Below are 14,129 nucleotides of genomic sequence, written 5' to 3' on the forward strand. Positions count from 1 at the left end.
CTCAAACGGACAAAGCATGAAAACAAAACATTTCTACCCAAAGTCGCATGAATTAATAAGAAAACAAAAGAAGACTGAAGACCTACCGGGTGCACTGGCTGCATCTGCATTGACCTTCGTCCAGCCTTGGCACTTGGGGGTTGTTAAATTGGGAGAATGTGAGGGTAGAACCGTAGGAGTACAGCCCCAAGTTCCTTTCCGTGTATGTCTGAACCTCCAAGCTACTGAACACCTGCTCCTTCCGTCAGTTATCGCCTGACCATGACAATGGCGTCGAAGAGGCACGTGTACACCAGCCTGTTGACAGCGTCCCTCACCGTGTTGCCCGGCCGGAATGCCGCAATACACAAAGTAGGGGTACAAGTTGGTTAGCAGCGGCGCGCCAGGAAATGAGGATGACCAGAGAACAATTGGACCTCCAGTTCAGTCAGCATAACTACATGGTAAGTTGTTATGAACTAACAAACCATGTGAACAGGAAATGCCTACGGACTCTGAGCATATAGTGCATTTTAAAAGCAGTTCAACAGGCATCCGATGCGCATCGGTTCGAATTCAAACTGAACTTGGAGCTGAAACATCAAGAAAGGACTGATTTCTTTTGCACATTTACAATATTTTAAGGTGTTGAGTCGTGCCTAACTATAGTGCAGGAAGCAACATTGCATATCGGAACTCGACAACATCCAAAAACATGGCCGAGTCAACAACGGAGAAAGTTATTCACCCGGAGCCCTGACACGGAGAGAAGAACTACGATGACATCATCAAGAAGAGTGCATCACCCACAATAAAGCTATCATCACTAGATAATAGGGAAATAAGCACATGTCAATGAACTAACATAACAGAGACCAAAAAAAAAGTATAGTTCTGCATGCCATTAGGATAAATTTAGTAGTATGCCAAGACAAAATTCCTAATAAGAAAATGAAAAAGATGTAAAATACCATTACTAGCAGAATGAGCACCGTGAATTCAAAATAATTGCAAACATGGCAATAATATAGGGGTGGCAAACAATCCCTCATGATAGTGGGACTGTTCGATTGCACGTCTACGTACAGCAGCTCCCAGGTGGCTAACCCACCTCGCCAGGTCTCTCGCTAGGCCAAACTGCCCACGTTCTTCATGCGCCTACGTCCGCACGCCCTACATGGCAGAGGTGCCGTTGTACACTCTCTCCCTGTACTCCTCCTATATAAGCCCATCAAGGCCAATGTAAACTGTGTGTGAGAGATATACAACTCAACTTGAAATCAGACACCTTCGATCCCTCTTCTTCATCTCTGCTTGGCGGGCCTGGGGTTGGGGTAGAGGCGCCGCGCCCGGTCGAGGAACCAGCAGAGGAGGACGAGCCGCGCCCACGGCCATGCCCACGGCCGTGGGAGCCTGGGTCGCTGGTCGGGGTGGCAGCGCCCCCTTTGCCCTTGTCTGCAGATGAGCCCCGGTCTATAGAGGAGCCCGAGGGAGCCCGGTCGATGGAGGAGTTCGCGCCGCCGGCAATGGTGAGGGCGGTGGAAGTGACCTCGGGGCGGCCGTCGAGGCGAGCGCGCTCGTTAGCCGCGATTTCCTCCATGAAGAGCCGCGAGCGCGCCTGCACAAATGAAGAAAACGACGTCTGCACTGGAAGAAGCGTCGCCATGATCTGAAATTTGCGGGAGAGCTCGCGGATGAGCTGGAGAGTCAGGGCCCGATCGGTGATGTGGTTGCCGACGTCCCCGAGCTCGTTGGCGAGGGACTTGAGTCGCCGACAATACTCGGCGATGGACAGGTCCCCCTGGACCAGGTTGCGAAACTCCACGCCGAGGATGACGGCGCGCCCCGCTTGGTTGTCACGGAATAGCAGGTGCAGCTCGGACCAGATGTCGAACGCGGTGCTCTTCGGGGAGGCGACAACCTCCATGAGCTCGTCGGCGACGATCCCATGGAACCACAGAACGACCGTGAGGTTGTCATTGCGCCAAACCGCGCTCTGTGAAGCGACGTTGTGGGCTTGTCGAGGTGGGTCTGCATGTTATAGCGACGACAGATGCGGTAAAAGAGTTGGCGCCACTTGGTGTAGTTACCAGATTCCAACTCCAGCCGGGATTGAAAGAGATGCGCGATGGATGAGGGGAGGCCGACGGAGGAGGACGAGCCGACGTCCGGCGGGGCGAGGTGATGGAGCATGGCGTTGTCGAGGCGCGGGACTGGAACACTCCCGGCGAGGCGAAGTGGAGTCGCGACGGGCGGAACAGAAGACCGCGGGCGCCGAGGCTGTGTGGCTACGTCAACTACTCGGCGAACTTCATCAGCCTCCCACGCGAGCTACGGTGGTCTACTGTGACAACGTCAGCGCCGTCTACATGTCCAGCAACCCAGTGCAACACCAATGAACGAAGCACATTGAGACCGATCTCCATTTTGTTCGTGAACGCGTCATGTTGGGCGAGCTGCGCGTGCTTCACGTCCCTACGAGCTCCCAGTTAGTTTGCGGACATCTCTCATCAAGGGGCTGCCAACACGCGTCTTCAACGACTTTCAATCCAGCCTCAACATCGGCGCGTGTGGGGGGCGGGGGGGGGGGGGGGGGGGGGGGGGACCTCGCCAGGTCTCTCGCTAGGCCAAACTGCCCACGCTCATGCGCCCGCACGCCTTGCATGACAGGGGTGCCGTTGTACCCTCTCTCCCTCTCTCCCTGTACTCCTCCTATATAAGCCCATCGAGGCCAACTCCTAATAATAAGAGATGCACTGCTCCATGTTCTTTGGAAAGATGCTTTCCTGATAGCCAAGTACTTCCTGATACACTGATAGGGATGCAGACATGCAAGGAAACACCAAAACAAAAACAAAGTGATAGTGCGGTAGTACTACTTTTCCTCTTCTTCAAAAGTCTGATAGGATAGGTAGTCTGATAGTACTAGGAATCTAAGATAACTGCGGATAAGGCTGCTCCCAATGGACCGGTGCTTAGATGGAGTGCTAAGCATATTAAATAGCTTAACAACCAAAATCCTCAATGCATAGTTGCTTAGCTTCTTGTAGCTAAGCTGCCTTCATTTAATGATATAGCTATTAAACTCTCTCATGCATTGGTGAGTTTGCTTTATTTAAATGTTTTACCTAGGTTCACGCACTTGACATTGGTTTTTCCTGGGGTCACCAAACCCATCTCTGTCCTCTTAATTGCCTTGCCACATCAGATTTTTCGTCTACATGGCATGCTTAGCACCCGTATAAGGTGGAGCATTGGGAGAGGCCTAACAAGTCTTCAAACCAAACCAGGGAGCTAAGCACCATTGCTAGTACAAGAAAACCATTTCAATCCCTGGAACTATATAGTTGCTAAAGAAACAATAACCACTAAACGAGGGCCGACATGACAATCAGATTCTTAATAACTGAAGGGCAGCTCCTGCTCAGATGATCGAAGCCGTCGCTGTCCAACAAAGCCCTAAGATTTGCCGGGAAGCGAAGAAAATTTAAGCATGCCTTCTTTAGGCCCTCACAGTGGTGCTGCTCCGCTAACGTCAGGATGGTCGTTATTGTGCCTGCGTTGATGTATTTGCATAGCCTTTCCTCACAAATACTCTTCAGCCTCTCCATGTCATACCTGTCCGCCGCAACAAGCAGATGTTGGCACATGGCATCTTCCTCTTCCTCTTCTGTCAACGGTAAGGAGTCGGTATACGCAAAACAGAGCAATGCCTCAAACACCTCTGCCTCCTTTCATCTATGCGCACCACACCTGCGGTGTCACCCTCCTTCATGCCACCAAAGAGCTCCGCACTAAAGACTGGCGATCGGGCAGCAAGCACACACCTGTGTGCTGCAAACGTATGACCACCGACCTGGAAGACCACATCGGCGCCCTTCTCGGTCTTGAGGAGATCGCCGAGGTGCTGGTGCAGGTCAGATGGGGCCACAGAGACAAATGTTGGAGGGGTGTCTTCGGGCAAGTCCTCTGCACGGTAATCCATGATGACAAGGATATCACACCTGATGGTGAAAGAATCGTCCTTGAGATGTGCCGACTTCTCCAAGTCTGCCCTTTTCATGAACATCGCATTCCCCAGCGCTGCTGAGAATTGTGGTTGTGTACTGCTTGTGATGCCAATGAAGGAGCTTGGTCCGTCAACTCATCCGCGACACTGAATTTGTGTTGTGCCTTCACTGCCGTGGTGACATTTTCATCGAGGACGAGGAAGAGGGATATGCAGTCTGCGTACTGTTGTCCGGAGCCGTTGGGATGGTAAGCGATGTACCATCGATGTCCTCCAAGGGTGAAAGAGCGGGACTTTATCCTTTCTCCGGTGGGGACGCCCTTGGTGCGGGAGTAGCCATCGATCTTGAGGAGGTGGCACCCGCTCGTTGTGGAGGCAATGATGGCGGAGGCAGACCGGGACGGCTTGCCGGCGGCGGCCGACATGGTAGACCTGCTCCGGGGGATGGGGGAGCTGCGACTCTCCTCTGCCGTCTCCGGAAGTGTTACTGATCTGGTAGGGTTTAGGGGACAATGCAGGGAGGCGAAAAGAGGAAGAAGGGGAACGAACATGGAGGCGAAACACTGATTTTATTTCGAGAAAGGAAAAAAATGTGATTTTTTTTTTGAGACAAGGAAAAAAAATGAGATGACAGTCCAACTCCCAATGACCCAAAGTAGTTCTTTTTAGAGCCACGGCCCAACAGCAAGAATACTCTCGTAGGGTTTACAACACGTTTACATTCGATGCTCTCCAGAAGGATCTTTTTAGAAACAGGGCTGCTATTTTTAATTGTAACATAACGTTTGAAGGTAGAGCGGCCAATAGAGATGCCGATAGGTTAGCCAAGTTTTCCAATTCTCTTGAGCAGGGGAGACATGTGTGGTTGATCCAACCCCATGATCCTTTTGTAATCCCACTCCAGATGGAGTTTGAGCAATAAAACTTGGTGAGACCCCTAAAAAAAAGGATTTGTGGCCTATATAAAAGGAAAGTTTAACTGAAAGTAAAAGAAGGCCACAACTATAAGAACAAACCGGTGAAATTACTTATGTGGATCAAATCGTTTTCGCAGATAGCAAGAATTTCGCCTAGTTGTGTTCACCTAGTTCCATTGACATTAAGTTTCGTTGCTTTTGATAAGTGATGTGATCCTTGTGATTATACCCTCAATGCAAGCATCCGTAAATACAAGTGATCGAATAGTTTAGATAACATCTAACAACATATAATTGAACTTAAGGGGTCCTTAATTATTCCTTATGCAATAATTTTATTAACAACAATCCGCTTAGGGTTGCTCATATTTGGATATGCCTTGAGTGTTACAAATGTGGACAACTACACCACTCACAGTAGAACTAAACGACCACAACAGTTTGGGTTGGGTGAAGTAATGATGCTAAATTTCAACAACTACACCACACTCAGTAGAATTAAATGATCACAACGTTGGCATGTGATGTTTGGTGAAGCAATGATGATGTGATGGCCACATGCATCGTTGGTCACAGTAAGCTGACCCCCTATAAATAACTAGCTTATTACGCATGACAGATGACAAAGTGTCTGATTCCTGTAGTGTTTAGTTGGTTGAGGAGCTGAAATAGGATAGCGAGGTGCATGAAGTGAGCACCAAGTTCGAGTAGGGTGATTGACACTAACTTTCACAGAGCGTAATCTAGTGGGGGAATGGGATGTATTAGAAATTCAATTCATAGGAACATAAAGAAGATTAGAGCAATGAAACTAGCGACCACTGAACAAAGAGCTACTCTTGATGAGTGGACCATTAAGGCTCTATGTTTTCAACTCCATGCGATTCAGCCAAGACGACATTGCCCTAGATTTCACCACACAAATGGCATATGAGTGGATCAAATTGTCCAACTCTCCTGTGACCTACACGAATACCATGCAACAATACATATAGGTTTCCTTTGGTGCCCTCACAGCTCCTATAGTATCACCCCACCCACATCACAAATTGACGCACAACTTTACGTGTGTTGGTAATCACTCATGGTTGATGCCCAGTCCTTGAGATGGAACAATCAAGAAGACGGTGCCCCTCAAAGGTCTGGTCTTTGGATTGGACTCTGGTGGCATGCTCTTTGCTATGCACTTGGCACCACATTTTAGTACAGAATGTGGTAGTTCTTATAATAATGATCCAGTAAGTTGGGGTTGTCCCTTCTCATTAGTTTCAGAGCTCTTTCAAATTTCCAATCTACTCGCTCACTGTTCCAATTTGCATGGCATGAAAATTCTTCACACTGTTACAAATAGAACTTTCTGCAAATCTATCTCGTAGATATCTGTAGAATCTGTGCCAAGGAAGGGTTTGAGCATTAAAGGTTGTGCCTCTGCACCACTGGACTATAGTTCCTTTCAGATAAGAGGCATCAAATTCACTTCTTTGCTCAAGAGGTGTTTTGGCAGTGTCAAAGTATTGTTCAAATGTTTGTATCCAGTGTTGAGTATCTTCTCCAGCAAATTGAGGTATGTTGAGCTTTGTTGGTTTAACACTCAAACATTCCACCGCCGCACGCGCCACCAATTGTATCACCGCCCCGAAATCGTGGGTCAAGGTGCAAGGATTGTACCAGCTAGCCGAATTGCACCTTGCCACAATCCAACACGCCACCGAGGACGGTTGGCTACTAATACCAATTGATAGGCTCTCACCAACTTAAGAACAACAAACACATAGAATTCAGAGGAAACTAGCCTCGAATTCAGAGGGGTCTGCAGTGGTGGCTCAGGTTTACAACCCATTTACATTCGATGCCTCTCCGGAAGGGATCCGAATTGCACCTTGCCACAATCCAACACGCCACCAAGGACAGTTGCCTACTAATACCAATTGATAGGCTCTCACCAACTTAAGAACAACAAACACATAGAATTTAGAGGAAACTAGCCTCGAATTCATAGGGATCTGCAGTGGTGCCTCGGGTTTACAACCCATTTACATTCGATGCCTCTTCAGAAGGGATCCGGTGCCTATATAAAGTAAAAGTTTAACTGGAAGTAAATGAAGGCCACAACAACAACGTGAGCCGATATAATAAAAGGCCGCTAGTGAGTGATTGAATCTTATGCATATTTACAACATTTTATTTAATGTGTCTAGTCATGCCTAACTGTAGTGTAGGTAGCAATGAGCGCATATGTGAACTCAACCACCTCCTAAAACATGGTGATGCAACACAAGGATCCTAAATCTTACAAACTACAGGAACATACTCAAGAATCGACACTAGTGCAGAACCGGGCAATAGCACCGGTTCGTAAGGCCCTTTAGTGCCGGTTTAGGAACTGGCACTATTATTTCGGCACTAAAGCCCCCCCCCCCTTTAGTACCGGTTCAGCACGAACCGGTGCTAAAGGGGTACCACGTGGCACGAGCCAGCTCCGGGGGCCGGGAGCCCTTTAGTACCGGTTGGTAAAACCAACCGGTACTAAATGGTTGTGGGTTTTTGTTTTATTTTGTATTTTTCAATTAAATTTGTGTTATCAATTTAATTTAGGATTGTTTTACGTTATAATGAGTTGTAGTCGTCATCATCATCATCATCATCATCGCATATTAATAAATAAATAAACTCTAGCTAGCTAAAAATCATCGTAGTCGTCTAATTACCACTATTTAATCATCATAGTCATTACCGCTAGCTATATAATCATCATCAACGTTGGCTAGCTTAAAGAGGAAACATTCACTTTGTAACAGAAGCAAAGAGATATCATCAAGTTCAACATAATCATCACCAACATCGAAGTTCAGGACACGGATCCATGAGACAAGTACTAATTAAGAGCATGAAGTAGTAGCTACTGATCCTGCTGCTCCCTCTCAGGTAGAATAGCATAGAACATGTATAGCTCTCCTGATTCATCATACTGGAGCATGCAGATGAATCTGTCTCCTAATCTTGGGTTGCGCTTCTCCTTACTGCCCCCTAGTACTTCTCTGCGATCGTTAACAATTTTGCTCCAATCTTTCACTATTAAGCATTCTTCACTTTTAGAAATCCTGAATGCACTCATGTGCAATGTAGGAAATCTTGGTCGTAAGCTAACCATTGACATGCGACCTTTTGTCTCGATCCACTGAGGCACAACTGTCATCGGAAGTCCCTGTTGAACAACATCGTATAGTAATTAATATACTAAGCAATGAAAGTTTAGCTTCAAAAATAAGTATGCAAAAGATGCACTAATTAAGGACAAATATTTAAAATCTTACCATCTTTTGATTATAGATGTGACCGTAGTTCAATACGATCACCATTGGTCGCACGTTTTGAGTACTAACATTTCTAAGTTTAGGAAAAAAATTTGTCTTGATAGTATTAAGATCCTCAAGCCATGAAACATAATGACTTATCTCCTCGCAGTTTAGTTGAGCCCCGGGCAGTAGTAGGTCCGTCTACCAAGCGCCGGACATGTTTGCTTGAACCGAAATAAGCTGACAATACAAATTAGTTGTCAACTATTTTTGAATAAACTGTATGAAAGACATAAACATATGCATGCATGGTTGAGAAAAACTCACCAAATGGTAGAACTGGAGGCGTTTGCACATCGACCCAGATGTCTATATTACCTTCAATATCATCTTCCGGACGAATATCAAAGGTGATAACCATATCAGGCTCAAATGCATAAGCCTTGCATAGTGCTTGCCAAGTTTTGCATTCAAAATGGGTGTATGTGTCTCCATTATATAATTTGACGTTGAAAGTATACCCATGCTCCGTCTTCAAGTAAACTCTTTTTACCTCCATATCATCTATAGCACTAAAACCTATCTTATCCAAGACAAAAATTCTTGCATGGCAGGGGATGCGCTAGTAGAATAGTGAAAATTTAAAATTATAAGTTGAAGCAAATGAAGCATAAGTTTTGCATTCAAATAATAATTGACAAAGTGACTTACTGTATCAACTTCGAATGTCTCATCCAGCTTGATGCTGAAGCGCCTACCATCAACAAGGAAATTTTGGTCGCACAGGCCGCGCTGGTCTTCACAGTGTTCGCACATAATAAAATCTTTTTCGTCGTCAGATGACATTTCCTATGTTCATATAGGTGAAACATTAAACACCTATATCTAGCCAAATATATATTCATCTAACATTTGACATTAATATATCTAACTATATATTCAATTGACATTACTATATATTTAACTTTTCTATCTAATTCATCTAACATTCGACATTAATCTAACATTTATATAAACTCAAAATATATAAAAAATTAAATAAACAGAAAAACTCATTAACAAATAATATTTTAATTAGATCATCAAATCTCATATACCTAAATTTTCTTACTAAAAATAAACTAGTTATATTAATTATTCCACTAGTTCTAATCTCATATACCTAAATTTTCTTATTAAAAATAAAGTAGTTATATTAATTATTCAACTAGTTCTAATCTCTAGTTCGACAATTTTTCTATCTAGTTAGCTAATTCATCTAACATTCGACATTAATCTAACATTCGATCATCTAATTAACTTTTTTAAAAAACAGAAAATAAGTAAAAAAATGTGTGTGTGTATGTGTGTGTATGCATGTGTGTGTATATATACGTATATGTGTGTACGTATGTGTGTATGTGTGTGTATGCGTGTGTGTGTGTGTGGTATATGTGTGTGTGCGGCCCCGTACGCCGCCGCCCCGTACGTACGAGCGGGGGCGCCGGCGTACGGGGCGGGGGCGCCGGTGTGTGTGTGTGTGTGTGTATGTGTGTGTATGTATGTGTGTGTATGTATGTGTGTGTATGTGTGTGCGGGAGTGAGAGAGAGACGTGCGGCCGCGGCGATGGCGACGGACGGCGGCGGCGTTCGGGGCTGCAGCGCGAGACGACGACGACGACGGGCGGTGGCGGGGACAGCGACGATGACGACGGACGACGGTACGGGCGACGGGCGGCGATGACGGGATCGAGCGGCGGAGGTTGGAGACGAAGTGGGGATGAAACTGAAATTTTCGTAAGTGCTATATATATAGGATGGGCCTTTAGTACCGGTTCGTGGCTCCAACCAGTACTAAAGGCCTATTTTCGCCAGGCCAAGCGGCGGGAAACGAAGGCTTTTAGTACCGGTTGGAGCCACCAACCGGTACTAAAGGGGGGGCTTTTAGTACCGGTTGGAGCCACCAACCGGTACTAAAGGGTGTGCGCTGCCAAGCGAGGGGCGCAGAAGTTTAGTCCCACCAGGCTAGCCGAAGGGCGCACACACCTGCTTATAAGCCCCGCCGCCGCTGCTGTCTCGAGCTCCTCTCTAAAGCAGGCCTTCTGGGCCTACCTCTGCTACTCTGCTCTGTGAGGCCTATTGGGCTTGCGGGCCTGCATCCTGGCCCAACAACAGGTTGGGTTTCTAGTCGTATGCAGGCCGCTGTGGCCCGATAGGTGGGCTTTTTTCATTTAGTTTTTTCTTTTCTGATTCATTTATTTTGTTTTATTTATTTTTAGTTGTTTTTTGCTGTATTTAGAGTTTCTTTGTGAATATTTTTGATAGTTTTTAGAAACTTTCAGTTAGTGCCGGTAGTTTTTAAATTTGAATAGTTTAAATTTTGAATTATTTGAAATTTGTGTGAATCACTAGTTTGTGAATAACTTAACTTTAAAAATACATTTTTCATTGATTCTTTTTTCTTATGTTTAATATTAGTGTGTTTTATCATTATATTCAATTTGGTAATGCTTAAGTTATTTAAAAAATGAAATGCCTTTGTAACGGATGAGTTTTCGTCCGAAACCCTGATACTTCAAAACAGATTGTCCATTTTGTACACGAAGTGCATCCAGTTTTTGCGGTAACCCTCTCTACTTTTTTGCACATGCCATGTGGGTGAAATTATGATACCATGCCAACTTTCATCCTTTTCTAAGTTCATTTGAAATGCTTTTCAATTTCAGGGTCATTTAGCTGAAAAAATTAGTAAATGCATGAAAGAATTTGCTTGCACATAAAATTTCTTCGCGTTTCAAGGCTTGAAGCTAATCAACATGTAGATGAGCATTGCAACTCTTCGTCATTGTCTGTGCACTCACGGCTTATAAACCGCTCATACTGCCTCTCTCTTGGCGAAGATCACAAGATAGTTTGGTTAAATTACATTACTTGTAAGTCCAGTTAACATGGATGCTTATGATGCAAGAGCAACAGCAAAAATGAAAATTTGGCACAAATAGGTAGTTGTGTAACTAAAATAGGTAGGAGGAGAGATAGCTCTTATGTCACAAAAAAAAAGTTGTATCAAACCTTTTATGTCGGATCTAGAACAAACCAATCGGTATCGCCATCATACAGCCCAACCGTGGCTCGTGATGCATATATATGCATATCAAATGCACGGTTGGACGTATGATAGCGAATCCGAATGATTTGTATTCAGTCGATGAACTGGTAGATGTATGCAGTCGATGAACTGGTAGATGTATGTAATCGATGAACTGAAAGACTTATGCAGGGAAGGCGAGAGGTGGGCTATATATAGGGTCGTCTGGCTCACAAAGTGATTGTGGTAGTTTCGATCCAACGACTCACATGAGCTAAGAAGAAACACACCCTTGATCCAACGACTCGCAAGAGGTAGAAAGAAACACACGATCCGTGTGATTCTTCCTGATTGGTGGGATGCACATTAGTACCCACTCCGGACTCCGAAATCCTAATACTCGGAAAGAGTTTGTCCAGTTTGTACACGAAGTGCGTCCAGTTTTTGCCGTGACCCTCTCTACTCTTTCGCACGCGCTATGCGGGTGATATGATGATACCATGCCAAGTTTCAACATTTTCAGGATTCATTTTGTAGTGATTTTTAATTTCACGGTCATTTAGCTCTCTAAACAATTAGGTAAATGATCGAAAAACAACAAATGATGTCAGAACATGTTGGAAATTGATGACGTCGCTTTAAATGCTGCATACTAAACACAAAAGAAGTCCGGAGTTCAAATAAGTTTAAAAAACATTGAAGTGGCCATGTAACAGATGAGTTCTCGTCCGAAACCCTGATACTCGGAAAGAGTATGTCCAGTTTGTACACGAAGTGCGTCCAGTTTTTGCCATGACCCTCTCTACTCTTTCGCGCATGCTATGCGGGTGATATGATGATACCATGCCAAGTTTCAACATTTTCAGGATTCATTTTGTAGTGATTTTCAATTTCACGGTCATTTAGCTCTCTAAACAATTAGGTAAATGACCGAAAAACAACAAATGATGTCAGAACATGTTGGAAATTGATGACGCCGCTTTAAATGCTGCATACTGAACACAAAAGAAGTCCGGAGTTTAAATAAGTTATTAAAAATAAAAAAAAGATGCAATGCTGGTTAATTTGCTTCAAGCCTTTCGAAATAGTGTAGACTGCACTGCACATAGCTCAGTGCAATCTATGCTATTCCGCAAGGCTTGAAGCTAATCAACATGTAGATGAGCATTGCAACTCTTCGTCATTGTCTGTGCACTCACGGCTTATAAACCGCTCATACTGCCTCTCTCTTGGCGAGGTGGGACTAAAAACAGCTTGCCATAACCTCATTAGTACCGGTTCGTGGTACAAATCGGCACTAAATGGTGATGGTGGGGCCATAGCCTGATCGCAGGCTGACACAGCCTTTTTAGTACCGGTTCGTGGCATGAACCGGTACTAAAGGTTCGCCACGAACCGGTACTATTGATCGCCGCCACGAACCGGCTCTAATTCAAACCGGCACTAATGTGCTTCATGTTTGACCCTTTTTCTACTAGTGCGATTAACTTAAACCATAAGAAAAATACTGAATACTTAATCTTCGGGTCAAAAAAGAAAAGAAAAATACTAAATCATCGTTGCAAGGAAAGGAAAGAGGGCCTTTTACATTTCAACAGCAAATGCATGAATTTCTGCTCTAAAGGACGCAAGAAAGAAAGTTTAGATCTGCGCCCCCAGTTCCAGATCAAATGCCTAAGTGCATGAGTAACTGGAAGCACCTTAGTGCATTCGAGTCAAGGTCTGAGATTTATTCGAAACCAGCAGCTCTTTCCCTGATTTGCAGTAGGCATCCAAAGCATTCATTGAAAAGAAAAAAAACAGTAGCCAGAGAACTTGCGAGTATCAGTCAACGTACATGGCTACTTGATAACAAAGCTATTACTAAATAATAGGAAAAGAAGCATATAGCAACGAACTAGCATAACAGAGAGCAAAATAAGCATATATAGTCCTAACTGAAGCGTAGGTAGCAAAGAGTGCATATCTGAACCCAACCACATTTTAAAACATGGCGGTGCAATTCAATAAATTAACTTAAACCATAAGAAAAATACTGAATACTGAATCTTGCCGTCAAAAAAGAAAAAAAATACTGAATACTGAATCTTCAAGTCAAAAAACAAAAGGAAAATACAAAATCATCGTTGCAAGGAATGGAAAGAGGGCTAAGACTAAAAGGTTGTACTTTTTTACATTTCAACAGCAAATGCATGAATTTCTGCTCTACAGGATGCAAGAAAGAAAGTTGAGATCTGTACCCCCAGTTCCAGATCAAACGCCTAAGTGCATGAGTGGATGCACCTTAGTGCATTTGAGTCAAGGTCTGAGATTTATTCGCAATCTGCAGCTCTTTCCCTGATTTGAAGTAGGCATCCAAAGCATTCAATGAAAAGAAGAAACAGTAGTAAGAGAACTTGCAAGGCTGGTGAATATCAATCAACGTACATGGCTACTTGATAACAAAGCTATTACAAAATAATAGGAAAAGAAGCACATAGCAGCGAACAAACATAACAGAGACCAGAATAAGCATATATAGTTCTGCATGTCATTAGGATAAATTTAGTAGATGCCAGGACAAAATTCCTAATAAGAAAATGTAAAAGCTGTCAAATAATATTACTAGCAGAATGACCATCGTGAATTCAAAATAATTGCAAACAAGGGAATAGTAGAGGGGCAGCATGATAATAATTTCAGAATAGATGTGTGGCAAACAACTCCTCGTGATAGAGGGGCTTCTCAAATCGAAGATGCACCGCTCCATGTTCATTGGAAAGAAGCTTTCCTATACTAAGATAGCTACCCAATTACAGAGCTATAGAATCGTGAACCTGATAGTACTTCCTCTGATAAACTTAAGGATGCAGACATGCGTT

At 44.2% G+C, this 14,129-nt stretch overlaps 1 pseudogene; it reads right to left on the reverse strand.

Annotated features, from left to right (window-relative positions):
- Positions 1-3,347: 3,347 nt before the first annotated feature.
- On the reverse strand, positions 3,348-4,413 carry LOC125522856 (annotated as a pseudogene).
- Between the last annotated feature and the right edge of the window lie 9,716 nt (positions 4,414-14,129).

Source organism: Triticum urartu, chromosome 7, assembly GCF_003073215.2.
Source record: "Triticum urartu cultivar G1812 chromosome 7, Tu2.1, whole genome shotgun sequence".
NCBI classification, from domain to species: domain Eukaryota; kingdom Viridiplantae; phylum Streptophyta; class Magnoliopsida; order Poales; family Poaceae; genus Triticum; species Triticum urartu.